General features: G+C 51.4%; 1 long non-coding RNA gene across 1 annotated transcript; it reads left to right on the top strand.

The window, feature by feature from the left end:
* Positions 1-17,581: 17,581 nt before the first annotated feature.
* On the top strand, positions 17,582-21,185 carry LOC129404441 (uncharacterized). Its single transcript, XR_008629871.1, has 3 exons — positions 17,582-17,965; positions 19,885-20,120; positions 21,114-21,185. It is a non-coding gene; the product is annotated as an uncharacterized LOC129404441 (long non-coding RNA).
* Positions 21,186-22,422: the final 1,237 nt, after the last annotated feature.

Here is a 22,422-nt window from a genome sequence, read left to right as displayed (position 1 = left end):
GCAAGCCACAGGTAACCTGTTAGTTCTGAGCCCTTCCTCAAAACCTATCCTTGGCTCCCAACCTATATGGGGCTTGTGAGTAGAAACGCAGGGCTATTGCATGCCCATGGAATGTGAACACCCTAGTAATTCTGTATTGTGCACAGAAAGAGACATCGGAACTGTAACGCTACTAGTAACACCCGCCCCCCCCCCTTTTTTAGAGAAAAGAACGACTAAGCTGAACTACTCAAACTATGCCCGAGTGATAGTACAGTGGGTAGGGCGTTTGCCTTGCATGCAGCCAACCTGAGTTCTAAACCCCGGCATTCCATATGGTCCCCCGAGCACCGCCAGGAGTAATTCCTCAGTGCAGAGCCAGGAGTAACCCCTGAGAATCGCTGGGTGTGACCCCCAAAGCAAAACAAAACCAAAACCAAAAAAAAAAAAAAACAACTATTCAAACCGAGGGACCAGAGTGGCCGCACTGTGGGCAGGCGCTTGCCCAGCACGCGGCCGAGCCGGGTTCGACTCCCTGCATCCGATATGCTGCCCCGAGCACGCCAAGGGCGACCCGCGTGCAGAACCGGGAGAGAACCGCGAGTACCGCCGGCTGAGCGGATTCCCGGCCCAGGGCGAGGTCCGTGAAGTGTCCCGGACCCGCTGTTCCCGGCGGGGGTCCAGACGGCCGCGCCCTTCACGCGGCACACCTCCGCCACCTCCACTGTGCGCAGACCCGGCGCGGACCGGACCGGGCCACTGGCACGCGCTTCAGGGACGGAGGTCGGGCGAGACGAAGTAAAGCTCCCTTTAAAGGGGCCGTGGAAAACTCTGGCCGAGCGAGACTGGGCCGCAGGAGCTCCGCGCCGCAGCTCCCGCGGGCGCCTCGACTCATTCGGCCCCGCCCTTCGCCGGCGCCCGCAGACGTCACTGCAGGCGCCGGAAGCCCCGCCCGCGCGAGCTCCGCGCCGCAGCGTCCGCGGGCGTCTCAGTGACTCGCCCCGCCCTTCGCCGGCGCCCGCTGTCGTCACTGCCAGGCGCCGAAGTTCCGCACGCGTGGCCGCCGTGGCTCCTCAGGCTCTTGCCTGCTCCTTTTCCGCCGCATCTGCGCGCCACGGGCGGGAGCTTCGCTCTCATCCTCCCTCGAGGAGCTCTGCGCCGGGATGGGCCGCTCAGGGAGATGAGCGTGTTCTTGGAGTGGGCAGCAGCCCGCGTTTAGTTTTGCAGGTCGCCTCCCCCCAGGTGCAGCCCCAGCAGGTGTCCGTGCCCAGTTTGGCAGCGAGCACACGCGGGACCCGGGACCCGGAGCGGACCCCCGCGGCGCCCCCAGCCTTCCCTCTGCCCCGGGCGCGGGCTCTGGGGATTTCAGTGGTCAGTGGTTGTTGCGCTAGTTTACTTCCTATGCCGTAGTATCCCTTCTCGTGGCAGTGCTAGCACAGATTAATGTTTGTGTTGATGTCGGTGGGCCCCACGGGTGACTTACGTGAAGCGGGGAGGAGAAAGACGGTCACTTTCTCTCCAACCGCCTCAAACACCCGGGACCCAGGGTTACTGGGTTCTTGTCTTGCTCACGGAAAAGAATTTCAGGAGTAGACAAGCAGTGAAGTAACAGATTTTATTCAGAGGTTTCTGAGGGAAGGAGGAAGGATAAGTGGGAGAGAGAATAGTAAGAATAATGCGCTCAAGAGAGAACGCGGGCTTCTCTAAGGGTGGAGAGAGCTCTACACACATCCTAGCACTGGACACGAAAGCATGAAAGTACACATCTCAAGGGGGGAGATGCGGGTGACACATGTGCTTGGCCACATGGCACAAGCAGGACATGGGCTCAGGCAGCATATGTGCGCCCTTCCTTTGTTCAAGGTGCCTTTTATAGGGTTTCTGCAACCTGCCCCCACCCACATGGGGTTTCTTTCCAGGTAAAAGTTCGTTGCTAAGGTTACCAGGGAGGTTGGGAGTGGTGATGGCCTTCTTTGGGGAACCTCCTGGGGAGGGGTCCATTATCCTCAGGGTCTGTTGAAGGTCTTATCAGGTCCGTTTCCTGTATCCACAGGGTGGGTCAGTCTCAGGATTCTCCTCCCCAGAGACTTTCATAATCTAAGTTTCATTGCTGGGGGCCTTTCCCTATCTACCTGCCTACGTCAGTGTGGTGGGGGCCTTTCAGCCATTCTTTGCCGACTCGGCCGCTGGGAGGACCTGCACCCATGGTGCTGTTGGTGTCCTGCTGTCAGGGAGGCCCCGGAGCATGTCAGCAGAACTTGGGCCTCTAGGGCTGCATAGGGCAATGCTCTTTGGAGCATGTGGCATGGGAAATCAAACCGGGTGGGCTGTATGTGAGGCGTGCACCATAACGCCGGTGCTGTTTCTTCAGTTTCCAGAACAGAAAGCTAGAGAAATACCAAAAGCGAGGTTGTTGCTAGGGCACAGGATCTGTGACAAGAATGTGCTGCTGGAGGTGGTTATCCACCCTCTTGGGCAGTGATCAGGGAGCCTTGAGTACAGAGGGGCTTCAGGACACAGGTCAGTGTGCAAGAGAAAAAGGCCTCCCTGGGAAGAGTGTGTCAGCTCCAGCTGCGTGAGCCTGGGTGGGCAGTACCAGAACCAGAACCGTGCAAAATGCCAGATGATGAATGAACAGATGCTACTGTCATTTGATCCGTTAATTGCCATGGTTGAAAGGCATGCAAAGAGAGTGACCAGGTTGTCCTCACAGAGGGTGTCTGAGCACCTGGTAGAATGGCAGGCACACAGGAGACGCCACCTTCATTTTTCTCTGGTGGTGGTGGTTGCTTCAGCTTTTGTTCTTTTGTCTCATTCGGAAGTTTTAATCTAGGAAGTTAATATTGGAATAAGAGAGGAGGAGGGTTGCCCTACACTGTCAGTAAAAGAATGTTCACTGTCATCCTGTTGCTCATCGATTTGTTCGAGTGGGCACCAGTAACGTCTCTCATTGAGAGACTTATTGTTACTGTTTTTGGCATATCCAATACGCACGGGTAGCTTAAAGACTGTAATGTACTAAAAAGCACATTGTTAGAGCACACTTGCTGATGAAGAAACAACTCACAGGGCAGGCAGCAGGGCTTTGGCTTCAGAGGGGGGGATGATTTCTCTTGAGGATGCTGTGAATGAATGGAAGGATGGACCCTGCCAGTTATCAGTGAGTCCGAGGTAGTCCCATGAAAAAATTCCCCTTGGTAACTTTCTCTGTGGGCAGTTTTGTTCAACAATCCTATCTCAGAACTGGCAAGGTAGTACAGTGGGTAGGGTGCTTGCCTTACACACGGATGACCTGAATTTGATCACCACCTCCATAGGGTCCCCCAAGCCCCGCCAACAGTGATTCCTGAATATAGGGGGGGAAAAAAGCCATAACGTGAGACTAACAACCAAAGACAGTAGGAATGAGGGCCAGGAGGACTGATACATGGTAGGAAGCTTGCCACAAGTAAGGGGTGTGTAGTTAGGACAGAGAAGGGACCACTATGACAATGATAGTTGGAAATGATCACTGTGGACAAGAACTGAATGCTGAAAGGAGGTGAAGGGATAGGCATGATGCCCTTTCAGTACCTGTATTGCACACTGCATTGCCTAAAAGAATAGGGGAGGGGATGGGTAGGGGGAAGAGGGGAGAGAGAGAGAGGGGGGGGGGCAAGTATCTGCCATAGAGGCGGGGTGGGGTGGGGTCAGGGTGGGAGGGAAACTGGGGACATTGGTGGTGGGAAGCACACTGGTGAAGGGACAGGTGTTGGAACATTGTATGACTGAAACCCAATCAGGAACAACTTTGTAACTGTGTATCTCACAATTCAGTTTTAAAAAGGGGGGATAGGGACAGGACTTCTAGGACACAACCTTGATTTTTAATATCTTTTGAAGGTTAAGCATTTCAAATGAAGTGAAAAACAAAAAGCAAGTGCATGGGGCCAGAGTGATGGACAGTGGGTAGGGCGTTTGCTTTACATGTGATGTGGCTCTCAGGTTCGATCCCTGGCATTCCATATGGCTTTCTAAGCCCTGCCAGGAGTGATTTCTTGAGTACAGCCAGTCTGGCCCCCAAACAAATCCACCCCTGTCCCCAGAAAAAAACCAAGCAAACCCAAGAACAAGCATATACATTGGAAACATTTGAGAAAATCAGTGTTAAGCAGGATTGTAAAGGGAAGAAAAAGGATTAATACAGTTGAAGGAATCTGGTAAGTAGAAGGCCCATCTATGTGACAAGTAAATTTATGGCAAGGATCTTCAGATATTGAAAGCAATGCCTTGGACACTCCTGTCCACCTTGGCAGAGGAAGCTTTCAAGGGACAGGAACTGGGAGAAGGATAAAGAAGGGGAAAAGTATGGCTGGTGGCTGGCCGCTCTTATTAGGCCCCACCGAGGAGAAGGGAACCCCTAGGTCGAGAGCTCAATGAGGAGGACTCTGCTGGAACTCTGTTCCAGTGCTCTGCTTTAGCAAGGAGCCCAGGAAAGGGAGTTCAGTTGGCTGCCTGAAGGAGCCAGCTGGCTTGCAGCCCCAGCTGAAAGCTTCCTTTCCCCAGCTGTGGGCCTGAGAACACCTGCCATATGCTACCGCCCTCTGAGCCCACTGTTCGGCATGAGCAGGACCTCAGATGATGTGTTTTTTTGTTAGTTTGTTTCTGGATCATAGTGGTGCTCTGGACTTACTCCTGGCTCTGTGCTCAGGGGTCACTCCTTGTGGTGCTCAGGGAAACATAAGGGGTATCTGGGACCAAGCCCAGGCTGACCATGTACAAGGCAAACACCCTACCCACTATACTGTCGCTCCAGCCCCTCAGTACAAAAACTAAATTTGCACTTGATACTGGCTTCAGTCTACTAGGCCATCTCCAACACTCACCAGAGGGTGGGACGTGATGGTTGCCCAAGGTATGTCACCTCACCTTTCCCCTCACACAGGGTCCACTATTCCTACTCTCTCCTTACCTACCAGAATGTCTGATTCCTTTAGAGAGTAAGACGACTTTTTGTCACCATAGTCCAATTTACTGCCCCCTTAGTAATCAAAGAGGCCAGTCGACTTAAAGATTTTACAGTGCTTGGGGAGTTGTTTTGATGCAGCATGGGACCCCAGTTTTTGGGAGAGCACAGGCTGAAACTCGAAAGCATCAGAACAATAGCCGTGTTCTTCCAAGCGTCTCTGGATTTGAGGTTGTGTGTGGATTTTCCTATGGCCTTTGCGATCAGAGTGTGGCTGAGCTGCACTCATGAAGTCTGACAGTGGATGTGCAGTTCTCTCAGAGATGCACTTTCCCGTCCCAGGTTGGGTCAGGCTTCATCAGGCTGCCCCACTGGTGCCTCTGGGCGGAGATGGTATTGAAACCCAGTTACCAAGAAGCCCGCTTATTCCTGGGGCCATGCTGCTGGTTTTGGTGTCTCTGCGTTCCAGGAGGTGTGCTGGGTGGGGCAGGTTGAAGGACAGCTGCCCTATTGTGTCCGGCCCGGGCCTGTTGCAGGATGCTTGCCCCTGCACTCAATGTAAGAGACCCAGCCTGGTCACCAACCTGTTACAGCGGGGCAGGGCCCTGTGCCCTGGAGTTCTGGCTCTTTCTAGGTACCCAGCAATGCTTTTGAGAGGAGCCACCCATAGGGGCATCAGACCCTGGGTCAGTGAGTGCTTTTGGTGTGAGGTGCTGCACACCAGACCTTAGAAACAGCTCCCGAGTGGCCATTGGTGGCTGTGTCCCAGTATGGGTGTACAGAAAGGGATGTAACTGGGTGACATGTCACTTTGTGTCTTCCTCAAGGTGGGTCTGGACTTGAGACAGGGCTGGGTTGTGGGGTTAGGATCCCTGCATTACCTCCACGAGTGCTGTCCTTCCTCCAGTCCCCCCATCACCTTGCTCAGGACAGTGTCTGCCAGGCTGAGCCCTAGTGGGTCAGGAAGGGGTATCCAGGCTGGAAGTAGGGTAACCCGTGTTCTGAGCCCCTAACTTCAGGGGATGGCTGTAGCCAGCAGAGCCAGAGCATCCCCTCTGTCCTGTGTCATCTGTTCCCCCTGGAGCTGCTGTCCCTGTTCCTGGCTGGGTAGTGGAGTTGAGTGTGCTCAAACCTCCTCGAAGGTTCTGCCACGCACTTCTTAGGTGGATACTGACTGCTCTGCCCCCCCTCCCCCGTTCCCAGCATGGTGACTGCATGGAGAGGCCACTGGCATTGTCTGCTCTTCGCTGTGTGACCACAGACTGGAGACCTCAACTTCTCACAGACCAGCAGCTAGAGACAAACACTCCATAGGTGATCCGGGGATGGCTGCACCATGGGACTTGTGCTCAGTACCAGGCAGCTGCCTGACTGTCATCACCACTGGCTGTCCCCTTGCACAGAGCATGGGACTGGGCTTTGTCTTCACTATCCTGGCCCAAAACTCACATGTGCTACATTCTTCTCCTGCACAGTTGACAAGACCAGAGAGCACCATGGGCAGGGCACTTGCCTCACACACTGCCCTGAGTTCCAGCCCTGGAACCTCCTCAGGAGTGAACCCTGAGCAATGTCAAGACTGAAAAAAAAAATTCTCTTCTGCCTGGTTGAGGCCAAGCAGGTGTGTTCACACGGCGCCCAAGGCAAGCCCCAGTGCGGGAGGCTAGTATGGGCGGTTCTCTTGAGTGGCTGGAGAGTGGCAGCATGGGCCAGTTGGTGCCAGGGAAGGGGGCTGCTTTTTCTCCTAGGCAGCAGCGACATTCAAGCTTGGAGGCACAAATCGATAGGTTTCCCTCATCTGCCATCAGCCTCAGCGTTGCAGCACTGGGCTGGGGCCTCCTCTTGCCTGGCACTTTGTCTGGGACCATGTAGGACATGGGCCTGCCCCTCAGTGCTGTTCAGGAAGCCACTGTGGCCGTTGTGACACATGATATCTATTCTTTCCAAGCTTGACAGAGGATGGGCGGTTGTGCCAGAAAAGAGCTAAAAGCAGACGGGTAATTGCTGGTTCTGCTTCCTGTGATGCCTGAGCTCCACCTCCACACCCACCTCCCAGGAAACAGCAGGGGCTCTGCCAAGGGGCCCGGCAGGCTGGGGGAGGGGAAAGGAGGACTACACGTAGGACCCAGGGAGGCTCAGCTCATGTTCGTGGAGGAAGACTGGAGTGTGGCCAAGGGTACAAACAGTGCCCGGACTTATCACACAGCAGCAGGCTCTGCCCAAGAGCCCAAGGAAGGCAGGTGCCGAGCCAGAGCAGCCTCTGGGGAGGGCTGGACCTGCATCTGCTCGCTGAGCAGAGACCACCAGGGCTGGAGGCCCAGCAGCCCTGCACAGGAGTGCCAGACCGTCCAGGTTGCGTGCCTGGGCTCCACCAAATCCCTCGTGAGCCCTTCCTCTGGGAGGTGACCAGCTAGACAGGGAGGTGGGTGAGTCAGTCTGTGGGTCTGCATTGCGGGTTCCTGTGCTCCCTGACTTTGGGAGCATGTGGTGGGGCCCCCAGGGAAGTGGTTTTGAGTCATAAATTCTCTGGACTCATTTTCCAAGACACGACTCTCTGTGGCCTCTGGCAGAAGGTCAGACAAAGGACATGATCTGTGACTTCTGACCTTTCTATGACCTATGAAGGAAAGACACTCATTATACACATGACACACTAATGGCATGCAAAGGCACTCGTGACACATGTACACATTCATGGCAACTCTGACACAGGTCCATTCACACTCATGCACACTCTTCAGACACAGCATTTGTTTGGACATGTGCATACGTGTGCACACTCAGACACACCTGCTTGTGAGCTCACTCAGTGTTGCCCCTCAGGAGTGGAAGCCGACTGCCTGCTGTGCAGACTCAGGGTAGCCTAAGGCAGACCTAGGCAAGACCTGCTCTGCCCTGAGGCCAGAAGTGCAGCTGTCACCTGCACAGTACTTGGTTCTAAGCAGGGCTGCTTTTTTTTTTTTTGAGGGGGGCACATCTGGTGGTGCTTATGCCTAACTTTGCACTCAGGGATCATACCTGGCAGGCTTGGGAGTTCATATTTGGTGCCAGGGATTGAACCTGGGTTGGTGACATGCAAGACATGCCACTGTATTATCACTCTGGCCCACAGCAGCGTTGTGTGAGGCAAAGATCACTCAATCAGATGTGTCCAGGCAGAGCAGCTTCCCTTGATCTTTGGTTTGTGGTAACTGCGATATTTGGTCATGCTGTAGTGGTGATGGCAGTCCACTGTGAGCCCTGTCCCCTCCCAGGCACTGCCTGTGTCCTGCTTCAGGCTGAGAGTGCAGGTGTGGGTCAAAACCAAGCTTTCAGTGACTGAGACTATGAAATGCTCCCATTGGAGCTTCTTGAGTCTCTCCATGTGCTGCGTGGGTGTGACGGCTGAGCCTCCCGCCCTCACGGGAAGGCACCCGCAGTCATCTCCACCAGGCACTGGGACCTCTGCTCTTCTCACCCCAGACTCTTGGTGGCCTCAGTGTTCAGAAGGATGGTGGAAAGAGCCATTCTAGTACAGAGAGATGGGTGGGCTATAGATGGACACTGTGTCTGCATGTTCTTAAAATTTAGGAGCTGCTGCAGAGAAGACAGTGGGTAAGGAACCTTGAGGTGGCCTACTGAACCCCAGACCTGAGCACAACTGGGTGTGGCCCCCCCAAAGAGAAAAAAACCCAAATATAAGATTTTGTACTGTCTATTCAAAGATATTTTTTTATTTTTTATTTTTTACTTTTTTGCTTTTTGGGTCACACCCGGCGATGCACAGGGGTCACTCCTGGCTTTACACTCAGGAATCACTCCTGGCAGTGCTCAGGGGACCATATGGGATGCTGGGATTCGAACCCGGGTCGGCCACGTGCAAGGCAAATGCCCTACCCGCTGTGCTATCGCTCCAGCCCCTGTACTGTCTATTCAAATAGATGGCTGTGTGCTCCCTGGTGGGTCTGGAGTGGTGAGGAGTCGGCACTCTCTCAAATAGATGGTTTGAACCTGATGGAATTTTGTCTTTGCCTGTGCCCTGGGCTCTGTGATTTGCTATGCCCTGCACTGACAGCATGTTAAGTCTCTGCCAAGGGGGCCAATCCTGAGCATTGGTGGGAGGATAGCTAGCTAGCTCTTTGGGGTGGGGACAGGGCCTGAGGGGATCCTTGAGCCCTTAGTCAGACCCGAGCACATGGGGGAGGGGAGTGAGTGAGGAGTGTCTCCAGAGTCCGCTTGGAATTGGAGTTGTCTGTGAGAGTGTGAGGTGCTTTGTGTGTGTGTGTGTGTGTGTTTGTGTGTGTGTGTGTGTGTGTGAGCATGGGGTGCTGTCTGTGAGAGTATGAGGTGCTCTGTGTGTGAGAGAGAACATGTGTGTAAGGTTTTCTCTGTGTGTGAGCATATGTGGGAGTGAGTTGCCTTCTTTGTGTGTGTAAGAGAGAACATGAGGTTCTTTCTCTGTGTGTGTATAAGAGCACGAAATGCTTGCTCTGTGTGTGCATATATGCCCTGAGCCAGTCAACCATGTTCTGTTCATTTTTTCTTTACTGCCCAGCACTTTTCCTAGTCTCCTAGTCCCCAGAGTCAGCCAGATACTCCTCCCAGCCTCTGTGTGTGTGTGTGTGTGTGTGTGTGTGTGTGTGTGTCCAGGTATTTTTCCTTGCCTGTGGTTGGTGTGTGTGTGTGTGTGTGTGTGTGTGTGTGTCCAGGTATTTTTCCTTGCCTGTGGTTGGGGTGTGTGTGTGTGTGTGTGTGTGTGTGTGTGTGTGTGTGTGAGAGAGAGAGAGAGAGAGAGTGTGTGAGAGACAGAGAAAGAAAGAGAGAGAGACCCCAGAGTCACTGTATTTCCCTGCCCATGTATGGCTAGCAGGAGATGAGCTTAGTCTCCAATGACTCACGTGAAGCAGGGAGGAGAGAGGCAGAGATGGGATGTCCCACTTCCTTCTGTCGTGCCTCGCCTCTGACCTTCGGGAATATCCCTAGCCCCACCAGTGGTCTGGCCACACCTGGTCCTACTTCTCACTGTTCAGTATTCATAAAACACTACAGGTGCTAAGCATGAAAGCCAGGTTTTCAGTCTCCTACCCATAACATGCCATCTAGCCATTTGTTGTGCAAGTTCCAAGGAATTCTTGTGATTTCTTACTGGAATTCTTGTGCAAGTTCCAAAGAATTCTTGCAATTTCTCTCTTTCTTTCTTTCTTTCTTTCTTTCTTTCTTTCTTTCTTTCTTTCTTTCTTTCTTTCTTTCTTTCTTCCTTCCTTCCTTCCTTCCTTCCTTCCTTCCTTCCTTCCTTCCTTCCTTCCTTCCTTCCTTCCTTCCTTCCTTCCTTTCTTTCTTTCTTTCTTTCTTTCTTTCTTTCTTTCTTTCTCTATTTCTCTCTTTCTTGTGGGGGATCGTACCCAGTGATGCTCAGGAGTTAGCCCTGGCTCTAAGCTCAGAAATTACTCCTGGTGAAGCTAGGAGAACCAAATGAGATGCTGGGGATCAAACCAGAGTCGGCCACTTACAAGGCAAGCACCTTACCTTCTGTACTATTCCTCTGGCCCCTGAATCCTTGTAATTTCTGTCAGCCTGTTGACCAAACTAACAGTTAAAATTTTTGTTTGTGTGTTTTTTTTTTCAGTCTACAGCTCAGGCTGACTCTGTGCTCTTGTATTGCTGCTGGTGGTCTCAGGGCTCCTGTGCTTTCCTGAAGATTTGAACTTGGGTAGACTGCATGCAAGGCAAGCACCCTGCTCTCTGTATTATTGCTCTGCCCCTGAAAGAAAGTTGTCTTACTGATGACACCTATCTTAGTGAACTAGCCAGACATGCAACAGTGTCTCTTCAAACAGCTGATTAGTTTCATTTCTGAATTCCTTTCTTTAGGGGCCATTATAATCCAGGGCACCCTTTGTAGACTCTGGAATTTGACAGTACTCTTTGTGGGTGCTGGACACCACCTGAGCACAGAGGCAGGAGTCAGCACTGCTAGGTAGTCTGCAAAGACCCAAAGAAAAAGTACAAGAGAGCAGACCTTTGAGTTCCCTTCTCTCTGTTGAAGCTTCTTCCTGATCCAGCGAAAGTTCCTCGGGCTGGATGTTTCTTCTAGGAGTCGGGGCTGTGACCTGCTGCTCGGGCACAACTCTCCAGGTATGCTAGTCCGTGTGCCTGGAGCACCCTACAGCGTCTTTTGGAGCAGAGTTGTCACTTTGCACCCATCTCTGTCCTTCTTGGCAGCAGGCTCTCATGTGCAGGAAACCTTCGAGCACCTTCCCCATGACAGTCTCCTCAGGGTACGTCCTCCTGAGAGTTGCAGTAGAAGAGGCAACCCCAGTATGACTTGAAAAATGGTCCAAGTTAGGAGGTCTGTATGGGACTGGAATGTGTTTGGGCCCAGAAAATGAGGCCTGTCCCAGAAAAGAATTGTGTTTTTCTGTTCTTGTTTGCTATCTAATTAAGAGATTCTTATTTATGGTAAATTCCCCACGATTTTGCCTAGGCTCAATTAAGAAGTGGAGTCATACTCACTGGTTACTATTTTTTGTTCTTGTTTTTTCTTTGTTTTTTGGGCCACACCTGGCAGTGCTCAGAGCTTACTACTGGCTCTGCCCTCAGGGATCAGTCCTGGCAGGTTCAGGGGATAATGGCATGCAAAGAAATATCCTGTCCGCTGTATTATCACTCCAGCCTGTCACTGTAATTAACCGCCCCGCCCCCCCCCCCCCCCAACACACACACCTTGCCAGTTACTTTAGACTCAAGGCTGCTGGTTTTCCTAGTATGTCTCTGGCCTCCTGTTAGAGGTGGGCAGTCTGTGTTTGCTGCGTTTCAGACAGATTTGGTTGTGGTTTTGGAGGAGACCAGGACCCCAGTGCTGTTTGTGACAGGTCTTGAATCCTATAGACTAGAATTTGAGCGCCCCCTAGTGCCTGAATTAAGTAATCATGAGACATTCCTCAGGTAGTTATCCACCATAATTACAAATCTTTCTCCAAGGTTTCTAAGTATCTAAATGAAACCAAACCAACCAAACAAACAAACCCCAAAGTAGCCGAATGGCTATTCTGTTCTTCTTGCCATCTTATTAGACTTTCATACTATTTCCAGTTTTTCTGTACCTGCCATTTATCTGTTTCTCTAAGAGGCTTCATTGTTTCCAAATGGTTGCTGTGTTTCCATGTGAGTGAATGTCAACCTGCCACCTTTTCCCTATTTTCAGTTGGTTCCAATGCTTCCTGTTTCCTGCAAACTGCTCTTAAGTGCACAAAAGGCATGTTCAAGGGGTCCATTTAGAAAAGCAAACGTTTTCCTTTTGACTCAGCAAAAGATTCAGTTCACAGCTTCCTTTGGTTCATTGGTTCAAGGGAAGAGTCATGAACCCCTGTCCTAGTCTTGTTGCAGGAATCCCGCCCCCGCCCTCCAAAAGAGACAGAGGTACTAGGGGTTCCTGAGGGGCATGTTTATAGGAGGTACCATCTATGGGTTTATGCCTTTTCCCTATTTCCTAGGAAAGGCATTTGTTTTGGTATTTCCCATAACAATCTCAACCTTTCTTTTTAACTTAAGTATTTATTGTAAGTATTTAGCTCAAATATTCATTAAGTTCATTTTCAGTAACTCATTGTGATTTACAAAATTACAATACAGTTGTTTTGGGCCTACAATGTCCCACCACCCATCTCACTACCAGTCTGATCTTTCCTCTATCCTTGTCCCCAGTTTCCTCCCCAGCAGCCTGTCCCTTTAGCAGGCTAGTAACAAATGTACTTTATGTTGCTTGCCTCAACAGAATTGAAAGGAATGGCAAATGGAATTGCTAAACAATAGATCAGTAAAAATTGGTGGTGATTAAGACAAAGAAATGCCAGTTATTTACTCTGATGGCAGAGCGAGGATGGGGTGGGTGCGGGAGAGTCCCCTCATGTGGTCCAGGCAGGGGTCCCCTCTGGCGTCTTCTGCTGGTGTCCATGAGGGCGGGTGGGGGACACAGGAGAGCCCCCTCATGTAGTCCAGGCAGGGCTCCCTGCTGGGGTCCCCTGCTGTCGGCCACGAGGGCAGGGGTCATGCAAAAACCCCCTTGTGTGATCCAGGCAGGGGGTCCCCCTTGGGGTCCCCTGCTGATGGCCCTGAGGGCTGGGGGGACATGGGAGAGCACCCTCATTTTGGTCAGGCAGGTGTCACCCCTGGGGTCCCCTGCTGGTGCCCACAATGGCAAGGGTGCATGGGGGTGCCCCCTTTTTGGGCCAGGATGGGGTCCCCTGCTGCCAGCCATGAGGGCTGGGGGTGGAACGTGGGAGTGCAGCCTTGTGTGGGCCAGAGAGGGGTTCCTCCCCAGGGTCCCATGCTGACTGACACGAGGGTGGGGGTGGTGGGACTCGGGAGAGTCCCCTGCTGTGTACCAGGCAGGGGTCCACCTGGGGTTCCCTGCAGGCAGCCACGAGGGTGGGGGTGTCTCAGGAGAGCTCCTTCCTGTGGGCCAAGCAGGGGTCCCTCCTGGGGTTTACTGCTGCTGGCCACGAGGGTGGGGGTTGCTTGAGTCCCCAGATTGTGTGAGGCATGGGTCCCCTATGGTCCCCTACTGGTGGCCACGAAGATGGGGGGGATGCAGGAGTGGCCCCTTGTATGAGATGGCCAGGGGTCCCTCCTGGGGTCCCCTGCTGGTGGCAACGAGGGCTATCAGGTGGGGGAGAGGCCCCTTGTGTGAGCAAGACAGAGCTCCCTCACGAGGGCATGGTTGAACCCACTCATGTGGGCCAGGGAGGGAACCCCTTTAGGTCCTTTTCTGGCAGCCAGGCAGGTGGGGGGAGGCATGGTGACCACCCTTGAGTGGTTTAGGCAGGACTCCCCGCTGGGCCTTCTGCTGGTGGCCACAAGGGTGGCCCGGGGATGTGGGATAACCCACTCACGTGAACCAGGCAGGGCTCTACTCTGGGGTCATAGCTAGTGGCCATGAGAGTGGGTGGGGTCACAGGAGAGCCCCCTGTGTGAGCCTGGCAGGGGAATGTTTGGGGTCCCCTGCTTGTGAACAGGAGAGTGTGGTGATGCAGGAGAGCCCCCTTGTGTGTTCGAGGCCGTGGTCACCCCTGGGGGCCCCTGCTAGGTCAGCGGGTTGCGGGAGAGCCCCCTCATGTGTGCCAGGCATTGGTCCCCCCTGGGGATCCTGTGCTGGTGGCTACAACTGTGGTGTGGGTCATGGGAGAGCCCCTATGTATGAACCAGAGCGGGGTACTGACTGGGGTCCCCTGCTGACAACCACGAGGGCAGAGGTGGGCCTAGGAGAGCTCTCTAGAGTGGGCCAGGCAGGATCCCCCCCGGAGTACCCTGCTGGCAACCACTATGGCAGGAGGGTCACGGGAGAGTCCCCTCATGTGGGCTAGGCTAGGGTGCCCCCTAGGGTCCCTTGATGGTGGCCATGAGGGCAAGGGTGTCACAGGAGAGTCCCCTTGTGTGGACCATGAGCACATGAGGTGGGGGCGCGGGAGAGCCTTCCCTGCTGGCGGCCACATGGGGGGGGGGGCGTGGGATAGACCCACATGTGGGCCAGGCAGGACTCTGGGGTCCCCTGCTGGCAGCACAGGGGTGGGTAGGGCCGTGTGGAACCCCCTTGTGTGGGCCAGGCAGGGGACAACTTGGGATCCCATGCTGGAGGCCACGAAGGTGGGGCGTGGGGGCACAGGAGAGGCACAGGAGAGCACCATCGAGTGGGCCAGTCAGGCTTCCCCTGGGGCTGCGTGCTTGTGCGGGAGAACCCCTTTATGTGCTCCCAGCAGGGGCTCCTCTTAGATCTTCTAAACGTCCACAAGTGGGGAGGGTTGCGTGAGAGCCCCCATGTGTGGGCCAGGTAGCGGTCCCCCCTGGGGTCCACTGCTAGTGGCCACGAGGGCAGTGGGGACATGGGAGAGCCCTCTTGTGAGGGGTAAGGATAGGTTCCCCCTGGGATTGCCTGCTGGTGGCCATGAGGGTGAGGGGGGCCTGCAGGAGAGCCCCCTTGTAAAGGCCAAGCAGGGGTTCCCCCTGGAGTCCCATGCTGGCGGCCATCAGGGCAAGGAAGGGTGTGGGTGAGCCCCCTCCTGTGGACCAGGCAGGGGTCCCCCCTGGGGCCCACTGCTGGTGGCGACTAGGGCAGGCAGGTGCAGGAGAGCCTCCTCATGTGGACCAGGCACGGGTACCCCATGGGTACATGTTTTTGGTTTGTTTTTTTAATTGTTTTTACTTATTTTTTAATTTTAATGAATCACTGTGAGATAGTTATAGACTTATAAATTTTCGTACATTTCAATCAAACAATGTTTGAGTACCCATCCCTCCACCAATGCCCATTCTTCACCACCAATATTCCCAGTGTGCCTCCTACCACCCCCACCCAGTCCCATCCCCTGCCTCTGTGGCAGACACATTTCCTCTTGCTCTCTCTCTCCTTTAGGGTGTTATGGTTTGCAATATAGGCACTAAGAAGCCATCATGTTTGGTCCATAGTCTACTTTCAGCACACATCTACCATCCCCAGCGATCCCTCCAACCATCATTTACTTAGTGATCTCTTCTCCATCCCACCTGCCTTTTCCCCAGCACATAAAATCGTCTTCCAAGCACTGGGGCAATCATCCCGGGCCTTATCTCTACTACCCTTAGGTGTTATTCTGGAGCGATAGCACAACAGGTAGGGCATTTGCCTTGCACACAGCTGACCCAGGTTTGATTCCTCCATCCCTCTCAGAGAGCCCGGCAAGCTACCGAGAGTATCCCACCCACACGGCAGAGCCTGGCAAGCTACCCGTGGTGTATTCGATGTGCCAAAAACACCCAACAAGTCTCACAATGGAGACATTACTGGTGCCCACTCAAACAAATCAATGAACAATAGGATGACAGAGCGACAGTATATTCCACAAATGGGTGCAGTCATTCTATGTCCCGAGTGCTATTTTGAGGTCTTTTCTCATTATATTTTGTTTCTTGTATGCTTTCTGAAGCTCATCTTCAAGCTCACTAATTCTGTCTTCAGCTGTAGTCATTCTACTATTGAGGGCACCCACTGTATTTTTAATTTCATCTACCGAATTCTTTATTGGTGATACTTTTGTTTGTAGCTTTCTTATTTCTGCTCTAATTTCTTCTTGTATTTTGTTGGCTGTCCGTTCTACTGTTTCTTTCACATCTTCCTTTAATTTACTGGGTGCCTGTTCCACCGTTTCTTTCAGCTCATTGAACATCCTCAACATTTCATCTCTGAATTCTTTATCAGAGAGATTATATTTGTGAGTATTGAGCCTAAGGGCTCTTCTAAGGGCTCTTCTTTATCCACTCCCCGGAGCCGTATATACGGCTCCGGGATGCGGGACTGGGACAACTCCGAACCGTGCGACCTTTTCTAAAAACTGAAAACATACAATCTTTTAATGGAAAACTAATTATCAAATGCTTCCTTGGTAGTAGGGCTGTCTTTCTTGGTGGGAAACTCCAACAATAGTGAGTTTTGTGTTGAAATATGGAACGTAATCAAGGTAAAGAGAAAATGAAGTGAAATTCATCAGTTATACAGTTGGGGGTGGGGGGCAGGGGCTCGGGGTATACTGGGGTTTTTGGTGGTGGAATATGGGCACTGGTGAATGGATGGGTGTTTGAATATTGTATAACTGAGACATAAACCTGAGAACTTTGTAACTTTCCACATGGTGATTCAATAAAAATTAAAAAAAAAAAAGAATACTCCCTCTTTGGTGTTCCTCTTTGCCTTATGTTGGGCCAGTAGTGCAGCTTCAGGGGGTGGTCTGTTTTTTTAGATGGGTACATGGGTGACACATATGCTCGGATACCACCTAAGCAGAGCAGCCTATGTGGTCAAATTGGCTTTTAGAGGGTTTCTCATAGGCTGCCCTATGAAAGTCCATTACTAGGGTTGTTGCCAAGGGGAGAAGTAAGGTCTCACTGATACAGCAGGAGTGGATGAGTGGGGCACCAGGCATATTTACATGTGTCACCTTAAATCTCACCCACGGGACAGGTGGCCAATCAGAGTAGACAATGGGGTGGCTGGGAAGGTAAGCTTCAGTAGCAGATAAAAGAAAGTCCCTAGACCCATTTGTTCTTTTCCTGGCTCACTGGACTTTCTCCTCCGTTTTGATCTCCAGGATCAGGCTGGACTCTGCATCCCCATGTCAGGCTACTTAGGCCCAGATAGGCCCGGATAGGCAGGGATTGGATGAGGTTCAGATTCAGGCTGGACTGCAATGCCCAGGCAGTGATAAGGAGGTGAACGCAGGAGGTGCACGTGGAAACTCTTGGTACAGTTGGGAGGCCCAGCGATAGGCATAGAGCACAGGGATTGTGCCCACTTGCATGTGGCGGGAGACTGAGATAAGGGTACAGGGGATAGAGAACTTGCAAGGGCCTGAGTGGGTAGAGTCTCTAGTGTACCTTCTGGGGGTGTGTCCTTTTTTTGCCTTGTCTGGGGGCCTGGGGGTGTGGCCTCGCTTGTGAGTCGCCTGGGGGTGTGGCTTTACCTGAATGTTATCTGAGGGCGTGGCCTCACCGGTGTGTCTTCTGGGGGCATGGCCTTGCCTGTGACTCTCCTGGGGGCGTGGCCTCTCCTGCAAGCCACCTGAGGACGTGGGTGGCCTCACGTCCCTATTTCCGGCTTCTTTCATTCCAGCCCAGACCTCACAGCCGAGGGGACATTTTCCCGTTCAGGTTTCTGGGCCACCCACTATTTCTCCCATTATTTCTGGGGAGGAGACTCGCTCCTGCCGGCGGGTGGCTGGAGGGCTGTGGATAGAGTGGCCGTGACTGAGGGTCTGTGCACCCAAACTCGTCCGTGTCCTTTGGCTCCGGCAGTTTCTCTGGGAGGGTCGAGACTCGGGCCAGCCCGGCCGCGTTCCCCTCAGGCTGAGCGTCTGCGCCGGGCATCTTCTCCCCGTCTTGCTTCAGCGGCCCCTTTGCTGCGGACCTCCCCCCCGCAGTGAGGCACGGTGAGGGCGTTTGGCTCTTCCCTCACATTCCAGCCAGGGTCCAGAGAGTGGAGCTGCTTCGGCCAGAGTCAAGCGGGCTTTTTTTCCCCTTCAAATTTTCCTCGCTGAGGTAATGTAGTATTTTCTGAGGAAGATTTAGAGATGTGAGTGGGGAGGGACGGAGGGAGGGTGGGGGAGGGCAGGAGTCGGTGCTCAGGAGTGAGCCGGGCTGCGCCAACAAACAGTCTGCATGTGTGCGGATTTGCCCTTCAGGGCTGTGGTTCTACCTTGGCACCACGTGGCCGTGTGGCACCGCCGATAAAGCCCACACCCATGCGTGGATGTGGGTGCGACCCTATTCGGATAATTCTGCATGTGTGGAGATTGTGCTTGTCTGATACTCAGTGTCCAAGTTTTTAGGTCTTTGGTTTGACTGTGTTCTGAGTGGTTTTTGGGGACGTAGAGGTCACTGCACGTGACGTTTGTCTGACTGGATGGAAGGTGTGGTGCTTGTATGGGACAGCGGCCTGAATGCTACTCAGGTCCTGTGATACTTGGAGTCCTGGGATTGCACCCATTTGACTGCTGGGTAGGGTGCTGAACTTAAGGGATTGGATACAGATTTCTCTGTGTCAACATCTATTCCTGTTTCAGTACTGGCCAGTGGTGCTGAGCCACGTTCATGGTTGGCTAGGAACTGTCCCTCACCTTTTTGGTTTTTAATTTTAAATTTTAAATTTTTTAACTTTTAAATTTTTTAATTTTTGGGTCACACCCAATGATGCACAGGGGTTACTCCTGGCTCTGCACTCAGGAATCACTCCTCATGGTGCTCGCTCGACCATATGGGATGCTGGGAATTGAGCCCGGCATGCAAAGCAAACGCCCTACCCGCTGTGCTATCCCTTCAGCCCCCCATCTTTTTGTTTTTTTAAAGAAAGCTTTTATTCTTTTTTTAATATTTATTTCTTTCTTAAATTGAATCACAGTGAGATATATGTTACAAAGTTGTTAATAATTGTATTTCAGTCATGAAATTCTAATGTTTCCACACCCATGTATTCACCAGTGTACACTTTTCACCACCAATACTCCCAGTTTCCCTCACCAGGGCCTAATACCTTGTGTGCACCAGAAATGTGACTTATCTGACTCTTTGTGTTCTGTTACTAGATTCTATTTGAAGCTGTGGATGGGCACCAGAAGATGAGCTCAGAGCTCCTGAGCTTTAGACGTAGGACTCGTGCTTGCCTATTATTCCCTTTTAGTGTAGTAATCAATGTTACTATAAGATCATTACTGCCCTGTAGGATGACATGGGGTTTGTCCTTTCAGCCTTGCCGCAGGGAACTTAGCTTACCTTAAAGCAATGTCCTTTCTGTATGGACACAGGAAGTATGTGTCCCAAGTAACAAAGCAAAACAAGTATGCTTTGTTACTTGGGAGTTGGCTGACTCCAATAATATTTACTCCTGGCCATCTGCTTTCTCCACTCAGTTGCCCTTAGTTCCTAGTACCCCAAAAGCAGGGTCCCGACGAGGGACAGAATGGACCCAGGGCAAACTGTGAGCTACCCTGGCATCGAAATGGGCCAGGCCAAAGCAACAATACTCAACTATAAGTTAAGAGCATGGTCATAGACAAATGCTGTCATGATCCAAAAGTAACGTTGAGATTCGGACCCTGCTGGGTTAGGAAGACTAACCTGGTCTGAGGGCTGTGGTCTGGAATATATAGTAAATGTCCTCAGAAAGAACCAAACTTTAAGTTTGATATATCTCTTACTGTGCTCATACAGAATGACATTGCTAGAAATATTAGAAGTAAATTTGCTACAACTATTTAAGTGGATTACTGGCTGAGAAAGGAAGAAAGCGATACACTCTTGTTTGGATCCTACCCTTGAGCGGATCTCTAGTAATCTGGAGTAATCTCCTTAGATGAAATTTTGCTAATCTCCTGGAGGAATGGTCTTACCCCTCTTTGTTGATTTGTTAATGTACAACCCACCTTTGTGTTACCACCCTATGTGATTGCTATATAAACTAGGACTGTAACAGAAAGAGGAGAGAAGACACAGAGGGAGAAGAGACAGAGGCAAGATAGAAGACACAAGAGAAGACACAGAAGCAAGAGGGAAGACACAGAAGCAGAGAGAAGACACAGAAACAGAGACAGGCGAGGTTGAAAGAGACCAGAGGAGAGACTACAGAGACAGAGACAGACAGAAGAGAGCACAGTGGCACACACAGAAGCAGAGCACAAGGAGAAGCCATCCTGATCTGGTCCATACACAGTGGCTCGAGAGCACCGAACATGAGTGGAGAGAGAGAGAGGAGAGAGAGAGGAGAGAGGAGAGAGAGCGAGAGAGAGAGAGAGAGAGAGAGAGAGAGAGAGAGAGAGGAGAGAGAGATGCCCTGAGAGCCCTCGAACCCAATACACACATCATCTCCCCCTTCCTGCTCGACTGCATTTGTAACTTTTTACACTGCCCTTTCTTTTCTTTTCTTTTTTTTTTTTTTGCTTTTGGGTCATACCTGGTGATGCTCAGGGGTTACTCCTGGCTGTGCACTCAGGAATTACTCCTGGCGGTGCTTGGGGGACCATATGGGATGCTGGGAATCGAACCTGGGTCGGCTGTGTGCAAGGCAAATGCCCTACCTGCTGTGCTATCGCTCCAGCCCCATTACTGCCCTTTCTTAGCATAAGAGTCTCAAAGGAGCAATTCTAAAATTTCATGGAGTGTTTGAAGGGAGCACTCCTCAGACTGCATTCATTTTGACTGTGAGTTAATTCACAGTTACCTACGTGCAATGAATAGAAGGCATTGCAATGAGGATCAGTAAGAAGGCAACAAGTTTAACATGTGAGGCCTTGTGTGACGGACTGGGGGATTGTAGCATTAAAGGTTAGCTCCCCCCTGTTTGAGACAATGACTAGTGCTCACTGTCAAATGCAGGGTGGCATGTCCTCACATACCACTCTGCTTTTCCAATTTTTACAATGGCTAGTGATTGATTAAGTCATAGGAGCATACAGATCTGAGAGCACTGGGTGACCAACCACTCCCAGAAAGGTCTAAAAGGAGAATTCTAGGGAAATGGAGTATGCTGGGCATCATGCCAGTGACCGCTTACAGACATCACTCTAGCTCTTACACACACGTGTCCCTGGCCATATCCATTCATGGATTTTCAGCAACCATCATGCCTGTTTGCTAGGTTTTGGTGTCAGCCTCCATAACCCTGACATGCTTTGATGTTATCATGTTCCACCAGAGACCCATGTGACTGCTCCTGCCGAAACACTGTTAGCTTGCAGCTCCAGAGTGCCCGAGGTGCTGTGCAGAGGTGAGTCATCGCCAATCACACACAATGCAAGTGTGTCATGTCATGCTCATTTTCATATCACGTGAACATTTTTTGTTATATTCAACTATGGTTAATCTTTTCCAATTTTTTTTAAATAAAAATTTTATTTTATTAAATCACCGTGTGGAAGATTACAATGCTTTCAGGCTTAGGTCTCAGTTATACAATGCTGAAACAACCATCCCTTCACCAGTGTCCATATACCACCACCAAAAAAAACCCACACAGTACACGTCCCATCCCGCCCCCCCACTCCCTACCTTGTAACTGATAAGTTTCATTTTACATTCTGTTTACTTTGGTTACATTCAATATTTCAACACAAACCTCACTATTGTTGTTAGGAGTACCCCACTAGATTTAGACCTACTGTGAAGACAAATAAGGTCGCGAGGCTGCAGTAGCGGCCGCTCAGTTTTGAATTTCTGTACTTTAACACAAAGTCCAGGGAGATTTCTTCCAGATATTGGATCATTGCAGGCTTGAAAACCCAATCTGTGGTCGTCTTAATATGGCGGACACCGCGCCCTTCATCCCCGGAGAGAAAGAGGCGCGCGAGAGAAATACCTTTCCCCTCCTGGGCGGGCACGGGGCCGAGGCTTAGTTCTCAGGCTGGAGACATTCTGCGAGGAGTTGTTGCCCATGCCGAAAGAGATTTTGCTGGGTCTCAATCTTTTCCAATTTTTACAATGTCTAATGATGATTTAGGAAAGAAGTTTCTCTATACAGTAAAGCATGTGTAATGTACAGAATCTTGCTGCATGTTTTCTGTGCTTGGTCATTTACATCATGCAGCTGTTTCCTGAGTATGTTCATTGACATCACTTTTTTTAGCATAATAGCTGCAATAAATTTTATTTATTTAATTAAATTTTGCGATAATTTTTTAAAAATAAATTTATTTATTGAATCACCATGAGAACAGTTACAAAGCTTTCAGGTTTAATTCTCGGTCATACAGTGATGAAACACCCGTCCCTTCACCAGTGGACGTTTTCCACCACCAAAAACCTCAGTATACCCTCATCCCACACCCTCCCCCGACTTGTTTGGCAGATGATTTCCACATTATTCTCTCTCTACTTTGATTACATTCAGTATTTTGACACCAGACCCACCTTTATTATTTGGGATTTTCCCCCAACACTCAGACCTGCTGAAAAGGCAACATGAGACAGTTTGTTTATTAATGCTGATTATGAATAGCATATGATGC

The sequence above is a fragment of the Sorex araneus genome, chromosome 4, assembly GCF_027595985.1.
Source record: "Sorex araneus isolate mSorAra2 chromosome 4, mSorAra2.pri, whole genome shotgun sequence".
Taxonomy (NCBI): Eukaryota; Metazoa; Chordata; class Mammalia; order Eulipotyphla; family Soricidae; genus Sorex; species Sorex araneus.
The sequence above is the reverse complement of the archived record's forward strand: the minus strand, read 5'-3'. Positions and strand labels throughout refer to the sequence as shown.